General features: G+C 36.7%; 10 non-coding genes across 10 annotated transcripts; 8 read left to right on the forward strand and 2 right to left on the reverse strand.

The window, feature by feature from the left end:
* Positions 1–235: 235 nt before the first annotated feature.
* Trnap-agg lies at positions 236–307 on the forward strand. The gene has a single exon. It is a non-coding gene; the product is annotated as a tRNA-Pro (tRNA).
* A 230-nt stretch (positions 308–537) lies between these two features.
* Trnat-ugu lies at positions 538–610 on the forward strand. The gene has a single exon. It is a non-coding gene; the product is annotated as a tRNA-Thr (tRNA).
* Positions 611–1,563: 953 nt separating this feature from the next.
* Trnap-ugg lies at positions 1,564–1,635 on the forward strand. Its single transcript has one exon. It is a non-coding gene; the product is annotated as a tRNA-Pro (tRNA).
* A 5,184-nt stretch (positions 1,636–6,819) lies between these two features.
* Trnat-cgu lies at positions 6,820–6,892 on the forward strand. Its single transcript has one exon. It is a non-coding gene; the product is annotated as a tRNA-Thr (tRNA).
* Positions 6,893–8,396: 1,504 nt separating this feature from the next.
* Positions 8,397–8,469, reverse strand: Trnat-ugu. Its single transcript has one exon. It is a non-coding gene; the product is annotated as a tRNA-Thr (tRNA).
* Positions 8,470–9,436: 967 nt separating this feature from the next.
* On the forward strand, positions 9,437–9,508 carry Trnac-gca. Its single transcript has one exon. It is a non-coding gene; the product is annotated as a tRNA-Cys (tRNA).
* A 384-nt stretch (positions 9,509–9,892) lies between these two features.
* Trnat-ugu lies at positions 9,893–9,965 on the reverse strand. Its single transcript has one exon. It is a non-coding gene; the product is annotated as a tRNA-Thr (tRNA).
* Positions 9,966–11,109: 1,144 nt separating this feature from the next.
* Positions 11,110–11,191, forward strand: Trnas-uga. Its single transcript has one exon. It is a non-coding gene; the product is annotated as a tRNA-Ser (tRNA).
* Positions 11,192–11,614: 423 nt separating this feature from the next.
* Trnap-ugg lies at positions 11,615–11,686 on the forward strand. Its single transcript has one exon. It is a non-coding gene; the product is annotated as a tRNA-Pro (tRNA).
* Positions 11,687–12,203: 517 nt separating this feature from the next.
* Trnat-cgu lies at positions 12,204–12,276 on the forward strand. Its single transcript has one exon. It is a non-coding gene; the product is annotated as a tRNA-Thr (tRNA).
* The last annotated feature ends 877 nt before the right edge of the window (positions 12,277–13,153 follow it).

Consider the following 13,153-nt stretch of genomic DNA (forward strand, 5'->3'; position numbering starts at 1 on the left):
AGGAAAATCCGACAGTTTTCGACGGCCCGCGTGGGGATCACGCGTTGCGTTAATTTGGCGCTATATGGGGGGGGGGGGGTTACCTACTGGTCCGGGTAACTATAGTGATTTAAGATTCCTACAAGTTTTTTTTTACTCAGAGTAACTTGGCTTCTAATAAATATGCATGCTATACATCGTCTTTATTGTGAGCGATGAAATATGCGAAAAAGAACACTTCCCGTGTCCTGCACTTGGCTTGCTGGTCTAGTGGTATGATTCTCGCTTAGGGTGCGAGAGGTCACGGGTTCGATTCCCGTGCAAGGCCTGTTCGCCCCTCACGCTTGAAAGGGAACAGCCTTTCACAACAACTTGCTGATGGTCTATAATTACGTTGTATTTTCTTCAGAAAAAAATGTGGTACGTGTTCTCGTTCAAACATTAGATGCACTCTCTCAACTTATAGTAAGTATCAACCTCGTACAAAAACTGATTGTGCGCTAGAATTTTGCATCAATGCAATTATATAAACAGTGTCCACGAATGTTTTTCACGGGTGCCTCTTTAGCCCAGTGGTTAGAGCACTGGTCTTGTAAACCAGGGGTCCAGAGTTCGAATCTCTTACGAGGCTCTTCACATTTTCCACCTAAACTCAATAAGTATTTAATTCCTATAAAATTTCATTGTGTTTCATTGTCTTCTATTGTTATCATCAACCAATAGCAAAGCTTGTTTATATTGGGAACTATCTAACCCTTAAACTTGGGCATGGTAAATTTTGAAACTTCTTGTGTAGGCTCATCTTATATAAATTCTAATTTGAAATAAAAAAGCGTGTAATATATAATACTTTAGAGAATAACTGAAATAAAAACTTAACGACATGACCAAAACCGCTCATGCTCGAAATCGGAATAAGTAGCCATTGATTGCAGTTGAATTGCGATCTCGGATATGCTACTGAATTCGAATGCTCAATCACTGATGCATGATCTGTTTACACGCCCTGTGAACTGCCTGATTTCTATCAATAATCAATTCCTATGATAAAAGCTTCCGCCAACCGTCACCGCGAGTTCCACGAGACCCTATAAGGCGACAGACTAGAAATCTGTTGGGAAATTCCCGCGCATGTTCAAATCCTGCCGACTACGTCTCTTGTTATTCCGAAAGATGTTCATATAACACGGAGAAATTGTTTGCCACCAGGTGGAATTTCGTTTCAAAATATACGACATAATTTTTTTCGCATTTTTTAGAAAATACCAGTCAGAGTAGTTAAAATTTTTAATGCTTGATGTGAAAGTGTTAATATTATACCCTTTTAACGCAACTGCTCAAATTTATGCATTCTGATTCGGTTACTAAAAATGTAAATAAACATGGTGATTGGACTAGAACGAAATTACCTCTTGTCAAAGCGATCTCTATTCAGAAATTTTGTCCTTCATAGGCTAATTTTCAACAGCAAAATGGGATGAATTCCGCACGAATTAACGGAAGTGTCTTAAACCTTAGTTTTTCATGTAATATACGGGAATTTTTTTAAATTACTGAAAGATAATGAAATATTTCTCTTGGTGTGGCTTGCTGGTCTAGTGGTATGATTCTCGCTTTGGGTGCGAGAGGTCACGGGTTCGATTCCCGTGCAAGCCCTGTTTGCCCTCAAAACTTGAAATTTTTCGGCGATTGAGTTTCTTTCTTTCAAGAAAAAAGCAGTGTTGAACTCAAGTTGCAATCTCCCGATATAACTTTTCACATGCAGTATCAATCCTATCAATATACATGCAAAGAGGAGATGTAGTATGCATAAATGTGACCTTCCACGGGAAAACATACGTTAACGCTATTTCGTTCGTTCGAAAATATCGTTCGTTATCCGTTCGTTTGCCGTTCAAACGCTTGAAGCGTTCGTTGAAACGATTTTCGAGATCGTTCATCGTTCGAAATTGCCCGTTCGAACGCTTAGGAAAAAACGTTTGAAAATTGGTCCGAAAGCGTTCAACCGTTTGATTTACCGTTCGTTGAAACGTTTGCCGGAATTTCGTTCAATCGCATTGGATTTGGTTCAACATATTAGATTAAACATTTGCAATGCTACAACTTTGTAGAAGAAGCGCAGAATGTGCTACACAGAAATACTCCCAGAAACGTATTCAGTTCCTTAGTAGAAGGCTTGTAAAGGAAATAGTGGGGTTATTATATCAATTTAGCCTAATCGAATGCTATTTTGTGCGCTTCATGTTATGGTTTATGCTTAGCGTCATGCAGACATGAAGGCTATTAAGATTCAGTGCATGCAATTATTTCATTAGCGTCAAATTTCACGTCGTAAGCTTTTTTCAAAAATTTTTGAATTTGTGCTTTACTATACTTCTGTAGCTTCCATAAGCCAAATTTCACCGCGCGCACAAACAACTCGCAAGCCATATATTAGCATTACGAGCCATAATATGCCTTGGCAAGGTGCTAATTAAGTTGCATAATTGTCGGAAGTCTCTAAATGTATGTAAACAGACAAAACCAGATTTTAAAATGAATTGAGGGATTTTGCGTGTTACATATTAATATCGTACTTTTAAACCATATGTATATATAGCTAATTTATTTACATCTGATAAACTTATCTGGCCTCCGTACGAAGCAGCTACTGATTAAAATCTATTCAAAATTAAGGACCGCATCCTAGGACGGACCTTTCAGCTTGAAATTCGTTGTCTTTAATGCAGTCTGACATAGCTACAAATTATACAACAATTGAAATACCCTAGGTAATATTTGAAGACATAAATACAGTGACCTAACGCGCGTTCGGTAGGGTTACGACGAGAACTAAGAGATCCTCATTTATTGGAGGCCAGGATAGATAACGAAACATCATAGTATAGCAAAACGTGATTTATGACAAACAGCGAATTAAGGGACCCCGCAGTACCAAGTATACCTCAAGACCCCATCCTCGGCTCTGTTCGTTACGCCACTGCATGAATATAATAGCAATTTAAATATGTACGTGCATCTAGTCTAAAACTAGAGCCGGAGCAACAAGATCCTCAGTGCCCCGCTTACAAAATTGTCTTATTTCCTTAAAAAGGTATCTTTGTCTCCCCAGATCTAAGCCATCTGGCTCGATCGTTGCTGGCATGTTGAACGGTGGCAATTGCATAAATATAACTTATATATGGCATAAATATAACTCATGCATTGTAAATATTTATTTAGACTCTTAATTCACAAAAAAATACTTCATATATATTGATATATGCACATTTCAGCACAATTCACTCCCCATGTATATTTTGGTTGTAATTTGATTTCTCTCGACTTGCTCCTCGAATCGGAAACGTGGAACGCGGAAAAGGCTCAAATCGTATAAATGATAGAGACTGTATGAGAGTAATGAACCTATATCAATGATGTTCATTGTGTGACTTTTTTTATTACAAAAAAAATTCCGTGTTTTGTGAGGTTGAGTTTTGCGCTATGTTTTAAAGTGCGTGCAGTCCTTCTTGCGCACAACTGGGCTGACACAAGCCCAAAGGGCAAGTTGCCAAGCTAACGTTTACAAACATTTAGTTTGACAGATATTTTGCCACATATATTTCGCTATATATAATTCATCAGAAAAGGAGCATTGGAATTTATCTTGCTTGGACAACATATCAGCTGTTGGGCAACAGGAAAATTTTCACTAATTTTGATTTGGGCTCCCTTGATTAGAAATTACATTCCGGATATTAAATTGCAATTATGCATGGTCATTGCACCTTGAAGCCTGCCAGCTAGAGCGGCAAAATGAGCAAATTTGAAATGGCGCCTGTCAACTGTTTATGCGTGCATGAGCGCGCGGGTAAAGATCTTTACCAATAATTTCGCGAAGACTGTCCCAAATATTTGCTGGATATTAGCATCTATGGAGAAGTCAAGGCGTTTTAACGCAAGCATATATAAAGGTTAATACCAGGTATGAACACTAAATGAAACATTAGCTATGATATAAGGAAAGTCATGACTTGGCCACTTTATTAGGCGCGCTTGCAATTATTTTCCTCCAAGCATTGAAATCAGGCTTATTGATGAAATCATCAACAGAATTCGTATAACGGTTCTCTCGATTTAAACTAAAGTTTTTTTTCCCTTGAGTGTATTTGCTTGGCTAAACTGTAGCTCTCTATTGACCATGCATATATATCGAAATATGACACGCATTCGAAGTAAGATTTCATATAGATGATCATGCAATTGTATATAACAAGACGTTCTCAATTGCATTTATGTAGTATATGTTAACGCGAGTAAAATGTATTCGGATATAAATGCGCACTGCAATATAACTCTTTAGATTGCTTATCATGGCCGGTGGAATCAAGTTGGGCCACGATCATCCAATCATTCCGAATAAACATGACATGAAAGGTTGCCAGACCTTGAAAATGGCTTGGCTGAGGTTAGAAAAGTTGTTAGCTTGGGCCGTGGTGGTTACAATTTATAGGATGCATTTACTTACATTGAAACAACAATTGTTTACAAACTTTGCTGACATTTTTCATAAAAAAGGGGTAGATGCTACCTCGAAATATATATAATTATATGATATAAAAAGATTTCGCCAGACAAAATGGATTAATGCTTTCATGCATGTCTTAAATAATCTTGATTAGTTAATTTTACTGTAAGCAGGAGGCACAAATTGTGTCACAAGTAGATGTCTCGAAGATGTTGAGGATCGTTTGTTTCTTAAAATGGTGAGTATAAACTCCCCTGTGCATGCATTTGGCATTGTCGTTTCTATATGGGCGGCAGCATTGCTATATGCTTTGCAGAAAAAATTATTTGCACTCTTTGTGATTTAAAAACCCGGTTTCGCGTTTGCGTCTGCTTTAGTGAAAATACTGTGCAATCTTTTCTTGCTGCCGGGGTTGAGTATTAAGTTGTTTTGCAGGGCGGAACTGAATTCGGACCTTCGGGATTGCGGATTGCCGCGGTGGTTTGAAATGAAGATTTCGAAAATTATCCCATTAATTTACGCGCGTTCTATTTCTTTAGGTCACTATTGTTAGGCTCATGCAGGTAGCATAGGTATTTACACAGTTACCTATGTAGATGGTCGAATATTTGGGGAAAATAAAATATTTCCTGATGAATATGACCACCAGGATTTAGTTAATTTAATATCACAAGTATTAATTAGCGATATACTGGTTCATAAGTCATAACACATGCATATGTGATCGTATGGTCACAAAACATATCACTTACATGAAAAAATATGGCGGCAGAAATAGGGACATTGCAGCTTTAGCTTTGCGAAGAAAATATGGCGATGGTGCATGCAGTGGATAAAATAGATTATTATCAAATTTTTAAATATTCTTAAGGTATAATGATGCCCTTAGTTGCTACTGACAGTACTGTGTATAGGCGACATTCCGCGACAAGCTTGACCGCACGGAACATATTGTGAGCATTAGGTAAATATTCAAGCTTATATTTTAAATATTTTATTACCGCGCAATGCATTGCTGAAATTGAAATGTGGATTTTCACGTGCATAAATGGTTGGGATATTTAATGTAGTAGGCTATTTATACCAAATAAGTTTTGACAGCATGCAAGCACACGTTACTACGCTGGTTCGTATACAAACGAGCTTTGCGTATGCGATATTCTGTATAACTGTTATTAATGTCTGGTTATCATCTGTAAACAACTTGATCCTTGCGATAATTAATTTAGTCGTTTGCGCGTCAAAGAGTATAAGCAATAGTGTACAATGGAATCTCTTGTGTTTAGTTTAACATAAAATATGTATCCAGTAGCTGAAACTCAACCAAACTTAGACGGTGACCAATGACATTGCCTATGATATTATTATCGAAGCCAGGCCATTTATGGCAATCTTCGTTTACTCTCGGTTTAGAGCCGTGTTAATAAAACGGATGCATGCATGATGTGTTTATATGTCCTTAACCACCCATACATATAGTTTGTCCGTGTTCGGCTTTCTAACGATTAATAAACCCGAATTTTGATGCAAAATGCAAATGTGTATATATATATAAGTATAAATAATGTGATTTAGGTAGTTTAGCTAATAAATTTAGTTAAACATTCAAATGAAGGTATAGCTATTTATATGTACACGCATACTTGCGCCAACACATGTTACGTGTTTGAAAATATTTCCTATTCTTTTAATTAGTCAATAATATCTTGCGTCAATCATACGCGCAACAGGCGTTCAGACTAATTCGTTAAAACCGTTCATAAACATAAATCGTTCAAACGGCTTCAGATTGAACGTTTATTTATCCGTTCGTATTCTCGACTTTAAACGTTCACATTTTTAGCTGAATTCGTCAAAACGTTTTTTGGGTTCGTTGAAACGTTATTACAGATCGTTCACTACCCGTTCGTTATCCGTTCGTTTTGCCGTTTCAACGAAATATCGTTAACGTACGTTTTCCCGTGGAAGGTCACAAATGTAGACGTTGTAAACATGTCAACAATGTGGGAAGACCTTGTCAATCATCATATACAAGTACTGAACATCAGGAAAATGAATTCGTGCGACTTTTTTATATTGCGTATCACATTTTTTATAACTCAAGAATAATTTGTAAAGGCTCAAAAATAACACTGTAACATTTTCAACTACCATATCACGGTATGATTACCATTACCATCGTCTACAGGATAATCTCATGCCCTTTCTGAAATCTACTGAATTGATCTACCAAACTTTAAAACTAATATTTTCCCTTTTGAGGTTTAGCTTGGCAGGAATAACTCTTTTTCGCCAGTAATTCATTTTACCTTTTTGAAATGTGTTGCGGGTTTGCCTTATTAGCTCAGTGGTTAGAGCACTGGTCTCGTAAACCAGGGGTCCGGAGTTCAACTATCTGATAAGGCTTAATTTTTTTAACTGTGTATGTTGAGGGTGAGTAAAAGACTTAAATACGTTTTTTGAAACATTTGTTTACATTTCAATTTGCGCATGCTTGTTTTTTGTGGGTGCCTCCTCAGCTCAGTGGTTAGAGCACTGGTCTAGTAAACCAGGGGTCCAGAGTTCGAATCTCTGACGAGGCTCTTCACATTTTCCACTTAAACTCAATAAGTATTTAATTTCTATAATAATTCATTGTGTTTTATTGCGTTCTATTGTTATCATCAACCAATAGCACCCCTCAAACTTTGTCATGGTAAATAATGAAACTTCTTGTGTAGGCTCATAGTTCAGCTACGCGGTAAAAATGTTTAGAACTGAATGAAGCCAATTCCGTCGTTCTAGATTCGAGGGTTAAAACCTAGATTGTTATCGTGTTTACAATAATCGTCTATTTTCTACCATTGCGTTTGTCTGGTCTGGGTAACTATAGTGATTTAAGATTCCTACAAGTCTTTTTTCACTCAGAGTAACTTGGCTTGTAATAAATATGACATGAAAAGATTTTTGCACAACTATAGAATACCCAGCAAGGTTAAGTATCAAGAACGCTGCCTACAAGCCTACGCGTCTACATGCATGCTTTGTTCAGTTTACAATAACACCTGGGGCCGGTTTTATGAAAGCCGGATAGCGTCTATCCACCGGATAGTGATTTTTTCAATCGCGTTAAAATCGCCCGATGTTTGCAATAACATTGATTAAATCTTGGTATTTCTAAATGGATGATCCTCTTTAATAATTGTTGTTTCCAAAGCTGAATTCTATCGCTTTTCTAACATTTTTAGAAGGGTTGAAAAATCACTATCCGGTGGATATCGCTATTCGGCTTTCATACAACCGGCCCTTGTAAAAGAGCTTTGTTAAATGTTTGATGAGCTTTTTTTTAGTTTAATTTCGTTTAAAATGAGATATAGGTCATCTCATTACCACACATCTAACTAATTAGGGTTAGGGTTAGGGTTAGGGTTAGGGTTTGTGTTAGGGTTAGGTTTATTTTTTATTTAGTTCGACTTTTACTGTAAAAACTAGACTGCCGGTCAAATAGTATTTTCTAATACCTGACCGGCTGCCGGCCAAATAGTCACAGGGTTTATAAATGAAAAAAAAATCCAACATTTTTATCGAACTAATTAGTGAATTAAAAAAACCCAACTTATTTTCGTTGCAACAATCCGTTTGATTGATAAATAATCCTTGCAGTTTAGTGTTTTTTCAATGACTCTCTGGGACACACGCATGTTCTATAAATTTGTAAAACGGGAGTCCATACCTGGAATACAGGGAATATAATTTCTTTATCTTTATAATGGGCGTGCATAGATATACTGTAGAGCCAGGAATTTCTCAGTAATTTTTCTAGGTGTTTATGTCCTGTGGTGTAATGGTTAGCACTTCGGGCTCCGAGTAGGATAAATTATATAGTTGCTATAGTTGCATATATACTTTTGTAAATACAAAAGTATGCAAAAGCCTCATCAGAGAGTTGAACTCTGGACCCCTGGTTTACAAGACCAGTGCTCTAACCACTGAGCTAATGAGGCGTATGTGCAAGCTTAACACGAATATAATTATATGAATACTTTATCTTAATAATGTGCATGCGCGTAGCAAACTACATAATTATATACTATGCAGCCAACATTCGTCAGTAAGTTTGATAGATTTTTAGAGTCTGTGGTGTAATGGTTATCACTTCGGACTCTGACGTCGAGAATCGGAGTTCAATTCTTGGTAGAAACTCTTTGAAAACATTCATTGTCCGTCTTTATGTATTTTTTTATTTCAGGCTTTCTCTTACAGGTATCTAAGAATATAGCATATGACAGGTATGCTGCATGGAACGCTCAGAGAGAGTAGGGGGAATATATGTAAATACTTCATCTTAATAATGTGCGTGTATATAGACTATATATCACAGCGCGGGTCAGATGTATATGATGAGTCGTCAAAAGATTGCAGAATACGTATTCCGAAGAAAAATTGAACTTTTTCATGCTATTCAAAAGGTTTCTCTTTGATAGCGGTACAGAAATACACGATTGGGAACCAGCGATTATATTTCCGGGTTGAAATGTCTCAAACACCAATTTCTGTTGTGTCTTTCAGTAGATGGATAGGTTCTGTGGTGTAATGGTTAGCACTTCGGACTCTGAATCCGGGAATCCGAGTTCAAGTCTGGGTAGAACCTTGCTGGAACGGTTAATTTTATGTCTTTATGTAATTTTTTTAGCTCTGGTTTTCTCTTATAGCCCATTTGAGAAAAAATATATGTTTTTGAATTAGATTTCGAAAAGATCTTTTTTATTGAAATGATAACTTTAGCAGGAAATGTTTTCGATCCATTGACCTCTGGGTTATGTGCCCAGCACGCTTCCACTGCGCCACCCTGCTTGCTACACATGCACTGCTTCTATGCTATGAATATAAAACTTGTGCTATTTCGAATAAGGTAAGAACAGCAAGAAATGTTCTTTTAGGAGAATAGCATCAAAAAGGTACGCACGATCAGGGAGTGTAGCTCAGTGGTAGAGCATTCGACTGCACATCGAGAGGTCAGTGGTTCAACTCCGCTCGCTCCCTTCTCTTTTATGAATGAAAAAAAAATCCAACATTTTTATCGTACTAATTGGTGAATTAAAAAAACCCAATTTATTTTCGTTGCAACAATCCGTTTGATTGATAAATAATCCTTGCAGTTTAGTGTTTTTTCAATGACTCTCTTCGACACATGCATGTTCTATAAATTTGTAAAACGGGAGTCCATACCTGGAATACAGGGAATATAATTACTTTATCTTAATAATGGGCGTGCATAGATATACTGTAGAGCCTGGAATTTCTCAGTAATTTTTCTAGGTGTTTATGTCCTGTGGTGTAATGGTTAGCACTGCGGGCTCTGTGTAGGATAAATTATATAGTTGCTATAGTTGCCTATATACTTTTGTGAATACAAAAGTATGCAAAAGCCTCATCAGAGAGTTGAACTCTGGACCCCTGGTTTACAAGACCAGTGCTCTATCCACTGAGCTAAGGAGGCGTATGTGCAAGCTTAACACGAATATAATTATAAGAATACTTTATCTTAATAATGTGCATGCGCGTAGCAAACTACATAATTATATACTATGCAGCCAACATTCGTCAGTAAGTTTGATAGATTTTTAGGGTCTGTGGTGTAATGGTTATCACTTCGGACTCTGATTTCAAGAATCGGAGTTCAATTTTTGGTAGAAACTCTTTGAAAACATTCATTCTCCGTCTTTATGTATTTTTTTATTTCAGGCTTTCTCTTACAGGTATCTAAGAATATAGCATATGACGGGTATGCTGCATGGAACGCTCAGAGAGAGTAGCATATAGCGGTAGAGCATCCGACTGCAGGTTGACAGGTCACTTGGGTCAGTAGTTCAACTCCGCTCGCTCTTTCCTGTTCTATAAATTAAAGAAAAATTAAATATTTTTATGGTACCCATTAGTGCTTGAAAAATCCCAATTTATTTTCGTGGGAAAAAGCCGTACGTTTGATAAACAATCCATGCAGTTTAGGTTTTTTGAATGACTCTCTGGGTCACATGCATGTTCTATATTATATTTGTTAACCAGGGCTCCATACCTGGAATAGGGGGAATATATGTAAAAATACTTCATCTTAATAATGCGGTGCAAAAAAAGCAGTGCTAAACTCAAGTTGCAATCTCCAGATAAACTTTTTCCATGCAGTATCAATCCTATCAATATACATGCAAGGAGGAGATCTAGTATGCATAAATGTAGACGTTGTAGACCCTATCAATCATCATAAAAATTATACAAGTACTGAACATCAGGAAAATGAATTCGTGCGACTTTTTTATAGTGCGTGGCACATTTTTTATAACTCAAGAATAATTTGTAATTCAAAAATAACCCTGTAACATTTTCAACTATCATATCACCGTATGATTACCATTGATATCGTCTACAAGATAATCTTATTAACGGTGTTTGTGAAAGCAACTGAATTGATCGACCAAACTTTAACACTAATATTTTCCCTTTTAGTTTTAGCTTGGCAGGAATATTCCAGATCCAATTCCAGAGAACCTATTAACGTGCCCACGACGTAAAATCTGTGGTAAAGTAAACAGGTAAGTTCCAAGCTATCCGTGTTAAAGCAAAATAAGCGACTCCTAAGCAATTATGTAGTCGTGGCCGAGTGGTTAAGGCGACAGACTTGAAATCTGTTGGGATATTCCCGCGCAGGTTCAAATCCTGCCGATTACGACTCTTGATAGTCCGAAAGATGTTCATATAACACAGAGAAATTGTTTGCCACCAGGTGGAATTTCGTTTCAAAATATACGACATGATATTTTTTTTCATTTTTTAAAAAATACCAGTCAGAGCTTCTAATACTTGATGTGAAATGGTTAATATTATACCCTTTTAACGCAAATTTATGCATTCCCATTCGGTTACAAAAAAAATAATGTAAATAAATATGGTGATTGGACTAAAACGTAATTACCTCTTGTCAAAGGGACCTCTATTCAGAAATTATTGCTCTTTTATAGGCTTGTTTTCAACAGCAAAATCGGATATTTTCCGCACGAATTAACGGAAGTCTCTTGAACCTTAGTTTTTCATGTAATATACCGGATTTTTTTAAAATTACACCGAAAGATAATGAACTATTTCCCCAGGTGTGGCTTGCTGGTCTAGTGGTATGATTCTCGCTTTGGGTGCGAGAGGTCACGGGTTCGATTCCCGTGCAAGCCCTGATCGCCCTCATAACTTGAAATTTTTGCGCGATTGACTTTCTTTCTTAGCTTTTAAGAAAGAAAGCAGTGTTGAACTCAAGTTGCAATCTCCCGTTAAAACTTTTCCCATGCAGCATCAATCCTATCAATATACATGCAAGGAGGAGATCTAGTATGCATAAATGTAGACGTTGTAGGCATGTCAACAATGAAGACCTTGTCAATCATCATATACAAGTACTGAACATCAGGAAAATGAATTTGTGCGACTTTTTTATAGTGCGTGGCACATTTTTCATAACCCAAGAATAATTTGTAACTCAAAAATAATACTGTAACATTTTCAACTATCATATCACCGTATGATTACCATTGCCATCGTCTACAAGATAATCTCATTAACGGTGTTTGTGAAAGCAACTGAATTGATCGACCAAACTTTAACACTAACATTTTTCCTTTTAGTTTTAGCTTGGCATGAATAACTATTTTTCGCCGATGATTCATTTTACCTTTTTCAAAAGTATTACGGGTTTGCCTTATTAGCTCAGTGGTTAGAGCACTGGTCTCGTAAACCAGGGGTGCGGAGTTCAACTCTCTGATAAGGCTTGATTTTTTTTAACTGTGTATGGTAAGGGTGAGTAAAAGACTTAAATATTTGTGATCATTACGCATTTAATAATCGCCGTGAAAAAATTAACCTGCAAAATACGTTTTTTGAAACATTTGTTCACATTTTTATTCGCGCAAGCTTATTTTCCGGATGCCTGCTTAGCTCAGTGGCTAGAGCACTGGTCTAGTAAACCAGGGGTCCAGAGTTCGAATCCCTGACGAGGCTTTCCACATTTTCAACTTAAACTTAATAAGTATCTACGAACATGAACGAGTGTTTTGACCGGCTTCTTGTATATAACGATACTGAACAAAGTTTCATGACTTGTTCTTTATAAATCAATATCTATAATAATTCATTGGGTTTTATTGACATGTGTTCCATTGTTATCATCAACCAAGAGCAAAGCTTGTTCATATAGGTAACGTATACCTAACCCTTAAACTTGGGCATGGTAAATAATGAAACTTCTTATGTAGGCTCATCGTATATAAGTGTTAGAGACGTGAAAATTAATGGTAGATTCAAGCGTGACTAATGATAATATGCAAATTTTTTAATGGCTGTATATAACCTTTTGATCAAAATATGTTTTAGTGTGTGTGAGTATGAGATAGGCGGGAACGCTATGCTTTAAGGTTTTGTAAACACTAGTAGGGAAAACAGTAAAGTTCCTTAGCGAACATAATGTTCAGCGAACAGTAAAGTTCCTTAGCGAACAACATAGATTCAAGCGTGACTAATGATAATATGCAAATTTATAATGGCTGTATATAACCTTTTGATCAAAATATGTTTTAGTGTGTGTGAGTATGAGATAGGCGGGAACGCTATGCTTTAAGGTTTTGTAAACACTAGTAGGGAAAACAGTAA

This window comes from Dendronephthya gigantea, unplaced genomic scaffold (assembly GCF_004324835.1).
Source record: "Dendronephthya gigantea isolate DGI-Jeju-01 unplaced genomic scaffold, DenGig_1.0 000149F, whole genome shotgun sequence".
NCBI classification, from domain to species: Eukaryota; Metazoa; Cnidaria; class Anthozoa; order Malacalcyonacea; family Nephtheidae; genus Dendronephthya; species Dendronephthya gigantea.